The sequence below is a fragment of the Bos taurus genome, chromosome 3 (genome assembly GCF_002263795.3).
Source record: "Bos taurus isolate L1 Dominette 01449 registration number 42190680 breed Hereford chromosome 3, ARS-UCD2.0, whole genome shotgun sequence".
Lineage (NCBI taxonomy): Eukaryota > Metazoa > Chordata > Mammalia > Artiodactyla > Bovidae > Bos > Bos taurus.
Genome location: NC_037330.1, coordinates 2,230,000 through 2,248,527, shown reverse-complemented (window position 1 = coordinate 2,248,527; position 18,528 = coordinate 2,230,000).

Below are 18,528 nucleotides of genomic sequence, written 5' to 3'. Positions count from 1 at the left end.
TTGATCGCTGAGGAAGGCTTTCTTATCTCCTTGCTATTCTTTGGAACTCTGCATTCAGATGCTTATATCTTTCCTTTTCTCCTTTGCTTTTCACTTCTCTTCTTTTCACAGCTATTTGAAAGGCCTTCCCAGACAGCCAGTTTGCTTTTTTGCATTTCTTTTCCATGGGGATGGTCTTAATCCCTGACTCCTGTACAATGTCATGAACCTCCATCCATAGTTCATCAGGCACTCTATCTATCAGATCTAGTCCCTTAAATCTATTTCGCACTTCCACTGTATAATCATAGGGGATTTGATTTAGGTCATACAAAGTCAAACAATACCAGGAGCCAACTGTGGCTCAGATCATGAACTCCTTATTGCCAAATTCAGACTTAAATTGAAGAAAGTAGGGAAAACCACTAGACCATTCAGGTATGACCTAAATCAAATCCCTAACGATTATACAGTGGAAGGGAGAAATAGATTTAAGGGACTAGATCTGATAAAGTGCTTGATGAACTATGGACGGAGATTTGTGACATTGTACAGGAGAGAGGGAGGAAGAACATCTGCAATAAAAAGAAATGCAAAAAAAAAAAAAAGGCAAAATGGCTGTCTGAAGAGGCCTTACAAATAGATAAGAAAAGAAGAGAAGTGAAAAGGAAAGAAGAAAAGGAAAGATATATCCACCTGACTGCAGGGTTCCAAAGAACAGCAAGGAGAGATAACAAAGTGTTCTCAGTCATCAGTTCAAAGAAATAGAGGAAAGCAACAGAATGAAGAAGACTAGAGATCTCTTCAAAAAAATTAGAGATACCAAGGGAATGTTTTGTGCAAAGATGGTCTCGATAAAGGACAGAAATGGTATGGGCCTGACAGAAGCAGAAGAGATTAAGAAGAGGTGGCAAGAATACACAGAAGAACTGTTCAAAAAAGATCTTCATGACGTAGATAACCACGATTGTGTGATCACTCACCTAGAGCCAGTCATCCTGGAATGTGAAGTCAAGTGGGCCTTAGAAAGCATCACGACAAACAAAGCTAGTGGAGGTGATGGAATTCCAGTTGAGCTGTTTCAAATCCTGAAAGATGATGCTGTGAAAGTGCTGCACTCAATATGCCAGCAAATTTGGAAAACTCATCAGTGGCCACAGGACTGGAAAAGGTCAGTTTTCATTCCAGTCTCAAAGAAAAGCAATGCCAAAGAATGCTCAAACTACCACACAATTGCACTCATCTCACATGCTAGTAAAGTAATGCTCAAAATTCTCCAAGCCAGGCTTCAGCAATATGTGAACCATGAACTTCCAGATGTTCAAGCTGGTTTTAGAAAAGGCAGAGGAACCAGAGATCAAATTGCCAACATCCACTGGATCATGGAAAAAGCAAGACAGTTCCAGAAAAACATCTATTTCTGCTTTATTGACTATATGCCAAAGCCTTTGACTGTGTGGATCACAATAAACTGGAAAATCTGAAAGAGATGGAAGTACCGGACCACCTGACCTGCCTCCTGAGAAATGTGTATGCAAGCCAGGAAGCAACAGTTAGAACTGGACATGGAACAACAGACTGGTTCCAAATAGGAAAAGGAGTATGTCAAGGCTGTATATTGTCACCCTGCTTATTTAACTTATATGCAGAGTACATCAAATGAAGTACCAGGCTGGAAGAAGCACAAGCTGGAATCAAGATTGCCGGGAGAAATATCAATAACCTCAGATATACAGATGATATCACCGTTATGGCAGAAAGTAAATAACGAAAGAGCCTCTTGATGAAAGTGAAAGAGGAGAGTGAAATAATTGGCTTAAAGCTCAACATTCAGGAAACAAAGATCATGGCATCCAGTCCATTACTTCATGGCAAATAGATGGAGAAACAGTGGAAACAGTGGCTGACTTTATTTTGGGGTCTTCAACATCACTGAAGATGGTGACTGCAGCCATGAAATTAAAAGACGCTTACTCCTTGGAAGGAAAGTTATGACCAACCTAGATAGTATATTAAAAAGCAGAGACATTGCCAACAAAGGTCCGTCTAGTCAAGGCTATGGTTTTTCCAGTAGTCATGCATGGGCTGAGAGTTGTACTATAAAGAAAGCTGAGCGCTGAAGAAGTGATGCTTTTGAACTGTGGTGTTGGAGAAGACTCTTGAGAGTCCCTTGGGCTGCAAAGAGACCCAACCAGTCCATCCTAAAGCACATCAGTTATGAGTGTTCCTTGGAAAGTTGATGTTGAAGCTGAAACTCCAGTACTTTGGCCACCTGATGCAAAGAACTGACTCATTTGTGAAGACCTGATGCTAGGTAGATTGAAGGCAGGAGGAGAAGGGGACAACAGAGGATGAGATGGCTGAATGGCATCACCAACTCTATGAACATGATTTTGAGTAAGCCCTGGGAATTGATGATGGACAGGGAGGCCTGGCGTGCTGCAGTCCATGGGGTCACAAAGAATTGGACACGATTGAGTGACTGAACTGAACTGGACTGAGGGCATGGTAATTACTTTGGGTTGTACTTTTAGTGAAATAACAACACATTGGGGAATAATTTTACAGTTTTTTACTATTTAAATAAACATTTTTATTAAATACAGAGCAAGAAAATCAACAGTGTTTACTATAAATGTTTTGGTATAAATGTTCTTTAACAATGTTGTTGTTCAGTCACTCAGTTGTGTTGAACTCTTTGCGACACAGTGGAATGCTGCACGCCAGGCTTCCTGGTGCTTCACAGTTTCCCAGCATTTGATCAAACTCATATTCATTGAGTCATGATAGCATCCAAGCATCTCATCCTCTGCTGTTCCCTTCTCCTCCTGTCTTCCATCTTTCCCAGAATCACGGTATTTTCCAATGAGTCCACTCTTCACATCAGGTGGCCAAAGTATTGGAACTTCAGCTCCTTTATTAGCCCTTCCAATGAATATTTAGGATTGACTGGTTTGATCTCTTTGCTGTCCAAGTGATTCTCAAGAGTCTTCTCCAGCACCACAGTTTGAAGGCATCAATACTTGGGTGTTCAGCCCTCTTTATGATACAACTGTCACATCTGCACATAACTATTGGGGAAAAAAAAAACATAGCTTTGACTATGCAGATCTTTGTTGGCAAAGAGACGCCTCTGCTTTTTTTGTGCTGTCTAGGTTTATCATATATTTTATTCCAAGGAGCAAGAAACCTTTAATTTCATGGCTGCAGTCACTGTCCATAGCGATTTTGGAGCCCAAGAAAATAAAGTATGTCACTGTTTCCATTTTTTTCCCCATCTATTTGCCATGAGGTGATGGGACCAGATGCCATCTTAGTTTTTTGAAGGTTGAGTTTTAAGCCCACTTTTTCACTCTCCTCTTTCACCTTTGTCAAGAAGCTGTTTGGTTCCTCTTTGCTTTCTTCCATTAGGGTGGTGTCATCTGCATATCTGTTATTGATATTTCTCCTAGCAATCTTGATTCCATCTTGTGCATTATCCTGCCAAGCATTTCGCATGAAGTACTCTGCAAATAAGCAAGGTGACAATATACAGCATATCCGGTTTTAACAGTTGCTTCTTGACCTGCATACAGATTTCTCAGGAGGCAAGTAAGGGGGTCTGGTATTTCCATCTCGTTAAGAATTTTCCATAGTTTGTTTTGATCCACACATACAAAGGCATTAGCATAATCAATGAAGCAGAAGTATATGTCTTTCTGGAATCCCCTTGCTTTTCCTATGATCCAATGGATGTTGGCAATTTGATCTCTTGTTCCTTTACCTTTTCTAAATCCAGCTTGTACACCTGGAAGTTCTCGGTTCATGCACTGCTGAAGCCTAGCTTGAAGGATTTTGAGAATTACCTTGGTGGTGGTGGTGGTTTAGTCACTAAGTTGTGTCTGACTCTTGTGACACCATGGACTGTAGCCTGCCAGGCTCCTCCATCCATGCAATTCTCCAGGCAAGAATATTTGAGTGAGTTTCCGTTTCCTTTTCCGGGGGATCTTCCAGAACAAGAATACTTGAGTGAGTTTCCATTTCCTTCTCCAAGGGATCTTCCGGGTCTCCTGCATTAAAGGCAGATTCTTTACCAGCTGAGCCAGGAGGGAAGCCCAAGAATTACCTTGCTGCTAAGTCACTTCAGTCGTGTCCGACTCTGTGCGACCCCAAAGACGGCAGCCCACCAGGCTCTGCCGTCCCTTGGATTCTCCAGGCAAGAACGCTGGAGTGGGTTGCCATTTCCTTCTCCAATGCATGAAAGTGAAAAGTGAAAGTGAAGTCGCTCAGTCGCATCCGACTCATAGCGACCCCATGGACTGCAGTCTACCAGGCTCCTCCATCCATGGGATTTTCTAGGCAAGAGTACTGGAGTGGCTCGCCATTGCCTTCTCCGAGAATTACCTTGCTAGCATGTTAAATGAGTGCAGTTTTATAGTAATTTAAATATTCTTTGGCATTGCCCTTCTTCAGGATTGGAATGAAAACTGACCTTTTCCAGTTTTGTGGCCACTGCTTTTTCCAAATTTGCTGACATATTGAGTACACACTTTAACAACATCATCTTTTAGAATTTGAAATAGCTCAGCTGGAATTCCATCACCTCCATTAGCTTTGTTTGTAGTAATGCTTCTTTGTTTTTAATTTAAATATATTTATTTTAATTAGAGACTAATTACTTTACAATATTATATTGGTTTTGCCATACATCAACATGAATCCACCACGGGTGTACACGTGTTCCCAATCCTGAACCCCCCACCCACCTCCCTCCCCATACCATCCCTCTGGGTCATCCCAGTGCACCAGCCCCAAGCTTCCTATATCCTGCATCGAACCTGGACTGGTGATTCATACCATTTCTGCCTTTATTGTGCCCATCTTTGCATGAAATGTTTCCTTGGTACCTGTAGTTTTCTTTAACATAGGGGAAAGATTAACTCAATTTAAATTAGCTAATTTTAAAAATATATGTTTTTTATTGGAATATAATTACTTTACAATATTATTTTAGTTTCTGTTATATAACAAATTGAAGCAGCTATATGTATACATATATCTCCTCCCTCTTGAGTTTCCCTACCACATGCCCCTCCCACCCATCTAGGTCATCAGATAACACTGAGCTGAGATTTTGAGTTTAATTATGTCTCATTTATTTATTTTTGGTTTTATTTCCATTATTCTAGGAGTTTATAGAAAACAATGTTTCTGTAATTTATGACATAGAGTGTTTTGTCTATGTTTACCTCTAGGATTTTCATAGTATCTAATGTCATATTTAGGTTTTCAATCCACTTTGAGCTTATTTTTGTGTATAGTATTAAAAATGATCAAATTTCACTTGTTTTTCAGGCAGCTATCAAGTTTTCCCAGCACCATTTGTTGAAGAGACTCTCTTTCTGCCATTGTGGAGTCATATCCACTTTGTCCCTTTGCTGGATCCCCAGCTTGGGAAATCTGTTGTGGGCCCTAGAACTTTTGCAACAGTGCAAGAACTTCTTTAGTATAATTGTTCTCCAGTTTGTGGGTCACCTGCTCAGTGGCTCTATAGTGGGCCTAATGGAGACCTCCTACAAAAGGACTGATGTCACACACATTATTTTGCTGACAAAGGTCTGCATAGTCAAAGCTGTGGTTTTTCCAGTAATCATATAGGGATGTGAGAGTTGGACTATAAAGAAAGCTGAGCACCCACTAATTGATGCTTTCAAACTGTGGTCCTGGAGAAGACTCTTGAGAGTCCCTTGGACTGCAAGAAGATCAAACCAGTCAATCTTAAATAAGGTCAACCCTAAATATTCATTGGAAGAACTGATGCTGAAGCTGAAGCTCCAATACTTTGGCCCCCTAAAGCGAAGAACTGACTCACTGGAAAAGACTCTGATGCTGGGAAAGATTGAAGGCAGGAGGAGAAGGGGACAACAGAGAGTGAGATGGCTGGATGGCAACACCAACTCAATAGACATGAGTTTGAGCAAGCTCTGGGAGATGGTGAAAGACAGGGAAGCCTGGCATGCGTCAGTCCATGGGGTTGCAAAGACTCGGACATGACTGACCAACTGAACTGAACTTTGTCATGAATTAATTAACTATAGGTGTGTGGATTTATTTCTGGGCTTCCTATCCTATTCCACTGACCTATGTTTCTATTTTTGTGCCCACATAATACTGTTTTGATGACTATAGCTTTGAGGTATAGTCTGAAGTCAGGGAGCCTGATTCCTTCAGCTCTATGTTTTTTCTCAAGATTACTTTGGCTATTTTGGGTCTTTTGTGTCTCCACACAAATTTTAAAACGTTTTGGTCTGGTCTGTGAAAAATGACATTGGTAATTTAATAGGTATTGCATTGAATCTGTCGATTGCCTTTGGTAGTATAGTTATTTTCACAATATTGATTTTTGTAATCCATAACATGGTATATCTTCTTATATGTTTGCACCTTCTTCAATTTCTTTCATCACTGAGTACACTTTCATCATGTACTCAGAATACAGGTCTTTTGTCTCCTTAGGTAGGTTTATTCCTAGATATTTTACTCTTTTTTATGCAATGGTAAAAGGGATTGTTTCTTGAATTTATCTTTATGATCTTTCGTTCAGTGTTAGTGTTCAGTAATGGAAAAGATTTCTGTGTATTTATTTTGTAGCCTGAAAATTTACCAAATTTATAGATAAGCTTTGGTAGTTTTCCGGTAGCATCTTTAGGATTTTTTTCTATGTATAGTATCATGTCACTGACAAAGCAAGTTTTACTTCTTTTCCAGTTTGGATACCTTTTTTCCTTCACTGATTGCCATAGCCAGAACTTCCACAAGTATGTCAAAGAGAAGTGGCAAAAGTGGACATTCTTGTCTTGTTCCTGATTTTAGAGGAAATATTTTCAGCTTTTCACCATTGAGCATGTTAGCTATAGGCTTGTTATATATAGCCTTAATTATGTTGATCTATGTTTCCTCCATTCCCACTTCCTGGAGAGTTTTTTTTTCATACATAGGTGATGAATTTTGTCAAAAAAAATTTCTGCATCTATTAAGAATATCATATGGTTTTATTCTCAATTTGTTGATGTGGTGTATCACACTGATTGATTTGTGTATGTCAAAAAACTTTTTTTTATCCCTAGGATAAATCCCACTTGATCATGGTGCGTGATCCTTTCAATGTATTATTGGATTGGCATTGCAAGTATTTTGTTAAGAATTTTGCTCCTATGTTTATCAGTGATATTGATCTATAATTTTCTTTAAGTTTTTACAAGGTTGTGAAGTGATGTACATGGTACAATGTTTGTAAATATAATGATATAGCCAAAAATTTAATCCTTGGTAATCCACAGAAAGGACATACTCTGAAACATAAATATTTATGCAGTAATATTTATACTGTAATCTTCCATACTCCATTAGAGTAAAAAAATGTATTAATTTGCATATGGAATACGATATTAACTATGTACGTGTTTCTAGTCTTTAATCTTTGTCAGTTTGATTACTATGTGCTTCAGCATGTTCCTACTTGGGTTTATCCTTACTGGTACCCTCTGTGCTTGCTGGACTTGATTTTTTCCTTTCTTGTGTTATGAAACTTTCAGTTATTATCTCTTCAAATATTTTCTTCAGTCCTTTCTCTCTTCTCTTTCTGGCACCCCTGTGATGCAAATGTTGGTGTGTTTAATATCCAAGATGTTTCATATGCTGTCTTTGTTTCTTCATATATTTACATATATACATGTAAATTAGTTTATTGGCTGCATTGAGTCTTAGTTGCAACATGGTGGACTCTTCATTGCCACCCATGGCATCTCTCTAGTTGTGGCACATAGGCCTAGAGTATGCAGGCTCTCTAGTTGTTGTTCACAGGCTTAGTTGCCCTTTAGCATGTAGAATCTTCGTTTCAAAATCAGGGAATCCCTGCCCCCTGCTTTGGGAGGGGCATTCTTTACCACTGGGCCACCAGAGAAGTCCATCTTCATTTGTTTTCATTCTTTTTTATTTAGTCTATTCTGCAGTAGTGATTTCCACCATTCTGTCTTCCAGGTCACTTATCTGTTCTTCTGCCTCAGTTATTCTGCTATTGATTCTAGTGCATTTTTCATTTATATTATTGTGTTGTTCATCTGTTCATTCTTTAGTTCTTCTAGGTCTTCATTAAACATTTTTTTCATCTTCTCAAACTTTGTCTTGATTGTTTTTCTAAGATTGTGAATCATCTTCACTCTCATTATTCTGAATTCTTGTTTAGGGACGTTGCCTATCTACACTCCATTTAGCTGTTTTTCTGGGGTCTTGTTACTTCATCTGGGACATAATTCTCTGCATTTTCATTTTGTCTAACTTTTTTGTTCTGGAGGCTGCAGGGTTGTAATTCTTGCTTCTGCTCTCTGCCCTTTTGTGGATGAAGCTATCTATGAGACTTGTGGAAGTTTCTTGATGAGAGGGACTGATGATGGGTAAAGTGGATCTTGCTCTGGTAGGCAGAGCCTGTCCAATAAAATTTTAATACACTTGTTTACTGATATGTGGGGGCTGTGTTCCCTCCCTGTTTATTTTTTGACTTGAGGTGACCCAGCACTGGAGCCTACAAACTGTTTGATGGGGCTATTAGGGCTCACACCAATGAGTACTTCCCAGAATGGCTGCTTCTAGTGCCCTTGTCTCTGTAGTGAGCCACAGTTACCCTCCACCACTGCAGGAGACACTCCAACATCAGCAGGTAGGTTTGGTTCAGTCTCCTGTGGGGTCAATGTTCCTTTTCCATGGGTCTTGTTGCACACAATATTTTGTTTGTGCTTTCCAAGCAAGGAGTCTCTGTTTCCCCTAGTCCTATGGAGTCCTGTAATCAAATTCCATTTGCCTTTAAAGTCAGATTTTCCAGGAATTTGTATTCCTGTTACAGGACTGCCAGGATGGGAAGCCTAATGTGAGGCTCAGAACCTGCAAAACAGTGGGAGTACTTCTGTGGTAAAATTGTTCTGCATTTTGTGGGTCAGCCACCTGGCAGTTATGGGATTTGATTTTATCATAATTGCACCTCTTCTACCATCTCATTGCAGCTTCTCCTTTCTCTTTGGATGTGCAGTATCTTTTTTGGTGAGTTTCAGTGTCTTCCTGTCAATGGTTGATCAACAGTTGTGAATTCAGTGTTCTTGCAAGAAGAGGTGAGCACATGCTCTTCTATTCCACCATCCTGAAACTAATTTTTTAAAGTATTTTCTTGATTGGGATATGCACATCACTATTTATAAAATAGATAGCTAATAAGATATACTGTATAGCAAAGGGAACTCTATTGAACTCAGAAATGACTTATAGGAGAAAAAAATCTAAAGAGAGTAGATATATGTATAATTGATTCACTTTGCTGTACATCAGAAACTAATACAACAGTATAAATCAACTATATGCCAATAAAAATAGTATTTTACTCCCTTCCATAAAGACTTACATTCATTTTCTGGATTAATTTTTATTCTTCAGATTTCTGAGCCATCAAGCTACTTTCAGTGATGATATACCCAGCCACATGATTTCTGGAAGAGTTCTCATGAAACCAAATGTTAGAAAGTTCACAGAGACATTGGCCAACTTTGAGGATGGTACAGGAGAGGAGATTAATATTTTTACCTTGCCACAGCATACACTTATTCTTTCCACTTTTTGGAAAATAATTCAACAGTTCTGGACAACCAGCACTCAGTGTTTAAATTTGTCTTCTCTCCTCAGCTAGAGAAACCAACACCAGCTTTCACTGACATCCTCTGGCCATTGGGAGCCACTATTCCCACATCAGAATTCCAGAGCCAATGGGCTGTATGTGTATTCAAGGGTATGTCTTGACCTTTTGAATATTTAGAAAAGAAAGGCATTCAAGTAACATTCTAAGGCATGCCATTCTGAGGCATGGCAGGTGTCTTCTGCTGCAAAACATATTGTTAAACTACAGAATGTAAAATTATGCCACTTAGGATTTTTTTACTTCATTGTTTGATAGCTATTCAATTTTTAGGACTGCTGTATAAAAATGAAGAAAAAAAATCCACTACCCTAAGATATCATCAACTGACAACTTGTTGACAAATAATTCTTTAGAGTACATAAGAAGGTACATAGTATGGGAAATGAGGGCAGTAAAAAGAAGATCTCTACCTTCTACTGGAAAATACACCTGGAAAATAACCATTATCCCAATTCTCAATCTGATTAGGATCTTTCTGAAATGAGCCTAAGTTAAAGGGAGCATTGTTTGCCTGTCTTTCAAGTTCAAAATATTAAAAGGACAAACAGATCCATAGAATTATGAACTGTGAATTATGTGAATTATGAAAATTATGGCATAGTCATAGAGTAATTGGAATATGACCACAGCACAATTAAAAGAGCAATAGCTTTGAATCCAATGAATTTGGGGTTAAAACCAGTTTTTTCACATGATGACTGCATGATTGTCACATATTACATGACCACAATTCCTTCACTTATAAAAATGGTGATACTTGCATATACTTTGCAGAGTGGTAAGAATTAACAATTAAATATATGAATTTTGTGGGCATTTAAAAAATTGAATGCATGAAAATTAGCCATTGTTGTAATTCTTTGTTATTATTCTTTATTATATCATTAATTCTAAAACTGAGACTAGAGGAAGACAGATTCAAACTTACCTTAATGAAATTATGTCAATCACATTGTAATAATTCTACTCCTTTGAAAATTTCCCATATGTTCCTGGAACACTCTGTTTCTCAAAATGTAGGATGTCATTCATCAAAGAAGTAAAGAATTATGGGAAAGTGTTTTCCAAGAGTTAAGATGGAAAATAAGAAGAACTCTCTATCCAATAAAAACAATCAGGAGACATTTAGTCACAACTAGTAGCTATAATATGTACTAGAAAACTAATGATAACATAAATGAATAACTGTAACTCACTATTAAGGGAGAGCCAAAGTGAATACTCTGGTAATGGGACTACACACACACAACTTGTGTCTTGTCATTGGATGCAACTCCCTTTAGTCCATCCTTCTTTGAAGACTCTGAGGTCTGCTAGTCAAGATGTGAACTCATTAAAGACATATTTTTGCATCTGTAAGGCATGTACACCTGATGAAACAGTGAACGGAGGGCATTCCAGAGCAACTCCTGAATCCATCTCCCCCACTCTATACTATCTCACTCACAATGTTCTCTAACAGAGGGACTCTCATATTACACATTCTTCCTGAAACCACATCTTTTCAATAAGAAAACCATGTTCACGTTTGAAATTTCTTTCCTAGGATTGAACAAATTATCTTCAGTGAGTGGCAAGATGGCTGACATAAGAAAAAAGAGGGAAAAAATTGAAAACGGGTAAGAAACTTGCTTCTTGATAAAATTCAATTGAAAATGTTTACATGAAGCAGTATGTCTTTCAAGTATTCTTTATATTTTTCTCATGACAGAATCTGAGTCTATTTTCCTAGATAAGATTTAAAATTATCAATTTTTTAATGTCCTCTTAACCAAGCATAAATATCATTATGGGATATTTAAGGAATGGAATATAAAAGAGAATGGTCCAACTTTTTTAGGAATCTTGTTTGAAATTTATGGAACACTAAATATAGCATACAGTTATAAATTTATGTCATACCATAGCCTTAGAGGGGTTTCCCTCATGGCTTAGCTGGTAAAGAATCTGCGTGCAATACAGGAGATCCGGATTCGATTCCTGAGTCAAGAAGATCCCCTGGAGAAGGGAATGGCAATCCACTCCAGTATTTTTGCCTGGAGAATTCCATGGACAGAGGAGCCTGGTGGATTACAGACCATGGGGTCACAAGGAGTCCGACATGACTAACACTTTCACTTTCACGGCCTTAGTGATGTAAAGCATTTGAAAATGTATGATTCTTTTAATGTGTTGAAAGATAAAAACAATGTGCAAAATGAGATAGAAAATCATTACAGACTCAAATTAAATTCTAATGTGAAGTCAGAAGTTTGTGGGTTGCACCAAATCTTCTTAATGGAAGACTATTCTCAACCATTAAGGTTGGGGATATACTCTATTTCTATTCAGCAAATATCTATTGAGAATCTACAATGTGAAAGTCATGGCATACGGTCTAGGAGTAGAAGTCTTTACCTAAGAACAAGCAGTTATCCAGTAAATTGGTTTAAGAAAATGGACCAAGAATTGCATTTCAGCAGTATTTAAAATCAAATTAATGTCACATATAGCTAAATAACTGGCCTGTACAATTCATATATCATATTCCTCACCACCAATTTACCAAAATGAGACTATAACCTAATTGAGAACTAAATTCAATACCCAAGCACAGAATTGAGGAAAAGAATGCAATACTAAGACAAAAACTTTTCTGAAACCCACCCGTTACTATCTGAGAGACTTGGAAGGATTTGATGGGGAAAAACACACTACATGATATTTTGTTAGAACCACTGAGACTATGGTCAATGAAAGCAAGAAAACTCATTTATCTCTCACTTTTTGGAGAAATCATTAACCAATGTTCACAGGAAGTTGTGCTTGATGAGATGGAGGTTCTGATTTTTTTCCCCTTTCTGGTTTCAGCTTTCTGAACAATTCCCATAATACACTCATAATGTAGTATGTGGATTTCATGGATCAAATTACCTCTGAAATAGGTGTGAAACCCAACTTGTTCTCACTTTTTCCATGGTATCCAAAGCTGGCTCTGGAAGTTTTCCTTGGGCCATGCATGCCTTACCAATACTTCCTACAAGGGCCAGGGAAGTGGGCTGGAGCCAGAGGAGACATCCTGACTCAGAGAGAACGGATCAAGCCCCTGAGGACTTGCATGCTTACCTGTGACAAGGCTCCATACTCTGTGTCATTATGGCTTAGAGTATCTGTGTAATCCTTCTTCTCTTTGTTCTCACTTTAGTCATTATTAAAGGATAATCCATCATTACTGTATTAACTAAATTACAGGCTCACTGTGACACACACTAATTGAGACCCTGGGCAAGTACAAGTGTTTAACCCTTAATTCAGACTAGACCACTGCCGTTAATTGTCTAATAATTCCAAAATTACTTGTACATGAGTATTATGGGAAAATTGGATATTTCAGAAGTCCAAACAGCCAGAGTAACAAGTTGATTGAAATTCAACCTCAAAATTGAAGATTTTAAATGAAATGGTGTATATTAAAGCTTGCTCTGGAAAAGTATATTGAATTTCTATAATATGAGAAATGTTCTAAGTTACCAAGTTCTCCTAGCCTCCTTTTATATGATTGGCAAATTCCTTGTTTTGTATGTAAAACACAGGCTAAGAAAAAGTATCTCTTCAATGTTTAAAAAAGTTAACAATGAACAAATATCTTGTCACTAAGGTCTCATTCTATAGAGTCAAAGTAACAGGTTATTTCAGGGATTATTGAGGATATTTTCAGGATATCAAGTGTTCCAAGGAGAGAAAAAGAGGGACTAATAGAAGTCAGGAAATATACATAGTTTTGTCTTCTACTCATACTATCAAAAATCTATGAATAGGAATTCACTGGTTTTCTAGTGGTTAGGATTTCTCGCTTCCAATGGTCAGGGAAATAAGATCTGCATGGCCAAAAAAGAAGAAAAATACATGAACAAATTCTCTTATAAACATACAAACTTCTGGGGAAAAAAAACACTGAGGAAAATACAAAGGATAAATAGAGAAATGCAAATATTTACAACATTTAAACAGCCTTTTACATTTAATCAGAGAGATGAAATATTTTAGTGTCTGGATCAATAACTCATCACAGGCTATGTCTGAGCTGAGTCTTGATATTCTGTAAAGCAGATTTTCCCCTTAGCTTTACTGAGCTGTGATTGAAAAATAAAGAACTGTAAATATAAAGTGTACAATGTGATATTTTAATATATACACACATAGTGAAATGATTACCACAATCAAGCTAAGTAATATACTAATTACCTCATAGTCACCTTTGTGTGTGTGTGTGTGTATGGTGAGAACACATAAAATATCACATTTAGGCAAATATCAAGTATACAATATTGTATTATTAACTATAGCCACTGTACTGTACATTAGGTATCCAGAACTTATTCATCTTATAACTGAATGTCTCTTCCCTTTGCCCATGATCTCCCCAGACCCTGTTTTCCCACCAGACCCTGTTTCTAAGAGTCAAACTTTGCGAAATTTCACATATAGGTAAAGCCACGCAGTATTTGCCTTTCCACATTCGGCTTACTTCACTTAGCATAAGGTCCTCCAGTTTCATCTATTATACTGAAAAGGCAGGAAATCCTTCACTTTAAAGACTGAATAAAACTCCATTATGTATATCTATCACATTTTCTTTTTCTCTTTATCCTCTGATGGACACTTATATTGCTTCCATATCTTGAGATTAACACTGCTTTGAATTTGGGACTGCAAATATCTCCTGCTATCATTTCCTTTGAATATATACCCACAAGAGGGATTGCTAGACTATACCATAGTTCAAATTTTAATTTATTTTGAGAAACCAACATACTATTTCCCTAAGTGGCTGTTGTGTTCAGTTGCTCAATCGTCCAACTTTTTGTGACCCCATGGACTGCAGCATGCCAGGTTTCCCTGTCCTTCACCATCTCCCAAACTTTGCTCAAACTCATGTCCATTGAGTTGGTGATGCTATCCAGCCATCTCATCCTCTGTCATCCCCTTCTCTTCCTGCCTTCAATCTTTCTCAGCATCAGGGTCTTTTTCAGTGAGTCGGCTCTTTGCATCAGGTGGCCAAAGTATTGCAGCTTCAGCTTCAACATCAATCCTTCCAATGAATATTCAGGGCTAGTTTCTCTTACGATTGACTGGCTTGATCTCTTTGCAATCCAAGGTACTCTCAAGAGTCTTCTACAGCACCGCAGTTCGAAACTATCAGTTGTTGGGCACTCAGCTTTCTTGGGAAGATCTCCTGGAGAAGGAAATGGCAACCCACTCCAGTATTCTTGCCTGGAAAATACCATGGACGGAGGAGCCTGGTAGGCTACAGTCCGTGGGGTCGCAAAGAGTCGGATACGACTGAGCAACTTCACTTCCAGCTTTCTTTACAGTCCAATTATCATATCTGTACATGACTCCTGGAAAAATCATAGTTTTGACTATATGGACCTTTGCCAGCAAAGTAATGTCTCTGCTTTTTAATATGCTATCTAGGTTTGTCATAGCTTTTCTTCCAAGGAGAAAGCATCTTTTGATTTCATGGCTGCAGTCACCATCTGTAGTGATTTTAGAGTCCAAGAAAATAAAGTCTCTCACTGTTTCCATTGTTTCCCCATCTATTTGCCATGAAGTGATGGGACCAGATGCCATAATCTTAGTTTTTTGAATGGTGGGTTTTAAGCCACTTGTTCACTCTCCTCTCTCACTTTCACCAAGAGGCTTTTTATTTCCTCTTTACTTTCTGCCATATGAATGCTGTCATTTGCATATCTGAAGTTATTGATATTTCTCCTGGCTATCTTGATTCCAGCTTGTGCTTCATCCAGCTGGTGTTTCACATGATGTACCCTGCATATAATTTAAATAAACAGGGTGACAATATATAGCCTTAATGTACTCCTTTCTGAATTTGGAACCAGTCAGTTGTTCCATGTCCAGTTCTAACTGTTGCTTCTTGACCTGCATACAGGTTTCTCAGGAGGCAGATAAGGCAGTCTGGTGCTCCCATTATTTTAAGAATTTTCCACAGTTCGTTGTGATCCATACAGTCAAATACTTTAGTGTAGTCAATGAAGCAGAAGTAGATTTTTTCTGGAATTCTCTCACTTTTTCTATGATCCAGTGGATGTTGGCAATTTCCCTCAACAGTGTACAAGGACTCCATTTTTTCTCCATATCTTCACTAATACCTATCTTTTGACTTGTTTATAATTGGCATCTTAAGATGTGTGAAGTGATACCTCATTTTATGCTTGCTTTCTCTAGTGTTTAGTGTTGTTGAACATCTCTTCATGCACCTATTGGGCATTTATGAATTCTTTGGGAAAATTTCTAATCAAGCCCTTTGCCCATTTTTAAATAAGTTTTTTCTGTTAAGCTGTGTGATTTCCAGATATATTTTGGACATCAATCACTAACTGAAAATTCGGTTTGCAAATATTTTCTCACATTCAATTAAGTTGTCTCAATTTTGTTGATTGTGCCATTTTCTGCATATAAAAATTTTAGTTCTATATAGTGCTACCTTTTACTTTTGCTTTTACTGCCTGTGTTTTTTGTGTCATATGCAAAACATAATTGCCAATACTGATGTCAAGGAACTTATTCCCTATGTTTTCCTCTACGACTTTAATGGTTTCAGATCTCACATTTCAGTCTTAAACACACTTGAGCTGATTTTTGCATGTGACATAGGACTACAGTACACTTTCAGCCTTTTGCATGGGCTTATCCAGTTTTCCCAGTACCATTTACTGAAAAGATTATCCTTTCCCCATTGTGTATTCTTGGTATTTCTGTCAAAAGGATTATTTGACTATATGTACTTGAGGTTATTTCTGTACTATATCTTCCAGTTGGTATGTGTGTAAGTTTTTATACTGTACCATACTATTTCCATTATGAGAGTTTTATAATATATTTTTACATCAGGGAGTATGATGTCTCCTGTTTTGTTCTTCTAACTTGAGATTGCTTTAGCTTCTTTGTGGTTCCATACAAATTTCAGGGTGGTATTTCCATTTCTCTAAAAAATGCCATTGGAATTTTTATAAATATTGCATTGAATTTGTAGATTGTTTTAGGTATCATGATTTTGATATTTAGTCCAAGTCATGAACATAGGATATCTTTCTATTTATGTGTGTCTTCTTCAATTTCTGCCCTCAAAGGTTATTGGGTTTTAGTGTACAGATCTTTCATTTCCATGGCTAACTTTATTCCTCAGTTTTATTCTTGTTGATGCTATTGTAAATTAGATTTTTTTCTTAATTTCTTTTCAGATAGTTTGTTGTTAGTGTACAGAAATGAAACCAATTTTGTTGATTTTTTAAATTTATTTTTAATTGGAGAATGATTGCTCAATAATGTTGTGTTAGTTTCTGCTGTATAGTGTGTGTGTGTGTGTGTGTGTGCGTGCGTGTGTGTGTGTGTGTTAGTCACTCAGTCATGTCCAATCTCTGTGACCCAATGGGCTGTAGCCCACCAGGCTCCTTGTCCAAGGGATTCTCCAGGCAAGAATACTGCGGTGGGTTGCAATTTCCCTCTCTAGCTGTGCATTCAGTTCAGTTCAGTTCAGTCACTCAGTCGTGTCCAACTCTTTGAGACCCCATGAATCGCAGCACACCAGGCCTCCCCTTCCATCAACAACTCCCAGAGTTCACTCAGACTCACGTCCATCGAGTCAGTGATGCCATCCAGCCATCTCATCCTCTGTCGTCCCCTTCTCCTCCTGCCCCCAATCCCTCCCAGCATCAGAGTCTTTCCCAATGAGTCAACTCTTTGCATGAGGTGGCCAAAGTACTGGAGTTTCAGCTTTAGCATCATTCCTTCCAAAGAAATCCCAGGGCTGATCTTCTTCAGAATGGACTGGTTGGATCTCCTTGCAGTCCAAGGGACTCTCAAGAGTCTTCTCCAACACCACAGTTCAAAAGCATCAATTCTTCGGTGCTCAGCCTTCTTCACAGTCCAACTCTCACATCCATACATGACTACTGGAAAAACCATATCCTTGACTAGACGGACCTTTGTTGGCAAAGGAATGTCTCTGCTTTTGAATATGCTATCTAGGTTGGTCATAACTTTCCTTCCAAGGAGTAAGCGTCTTTTAATTTCATGGCTGCAATCACCATCTGCAGTGATTTTGGAGCGCCCAAAAATAAAGACTGACACTGTTTCCACTGTTTCCCCATCTATTTCCCATGAAGTGATGGGACCGGATGCCATGATCTTCATTTTCTGAATGTTGAGTTTCAAGTCAACTTTTTCACTTTCCTCTTTCACCTTCATCAAGAGGCTTTTTAGTTCCTCTTCACTTTCTGCCATAAGGGTGGTGTCGTCTGCATATCTGAGGCTATTGATATTTCTCCCGGCAATCTTGATTCCAGCTTGTGCTTCTTCCAGCCCAGCATTTCTCATGATGTACTCTGCATAGAAGTTAAATAAGCAGGGTGACAATATACAGCCTTGACGTACTCCTTTTCCTATTTGGAACCAGTCTGTTGTTCCATGTCCAGTTCTAACTGTTGCTTCCTGACCTGCATATAGGTTTCTCATGAATCAAATATAAGTATACATACACTCTGTCTTGCGCCTCTCTCCCACCCTGCCATCCCACCTCTCTAGGACATCACAGAGCACTGAGCTGAACTTCCTGTGCTATACAGGAAGTGCTATCTATTTACATGTGGTAGTATATATATATATGTGTGTGTGTGTGTGTGTGTGTGTGTGAATACTGCTCTCAATTCATCCCACTCTCTCCTTCCCCTGCTATGTCCACAAGTTCATTCTCTATGTCTAGTGTCTATCCCTGCCCTGGAAATAGGTTCATCAGTACCATTTCTCTAAATTCCACATATGTGTGTGTG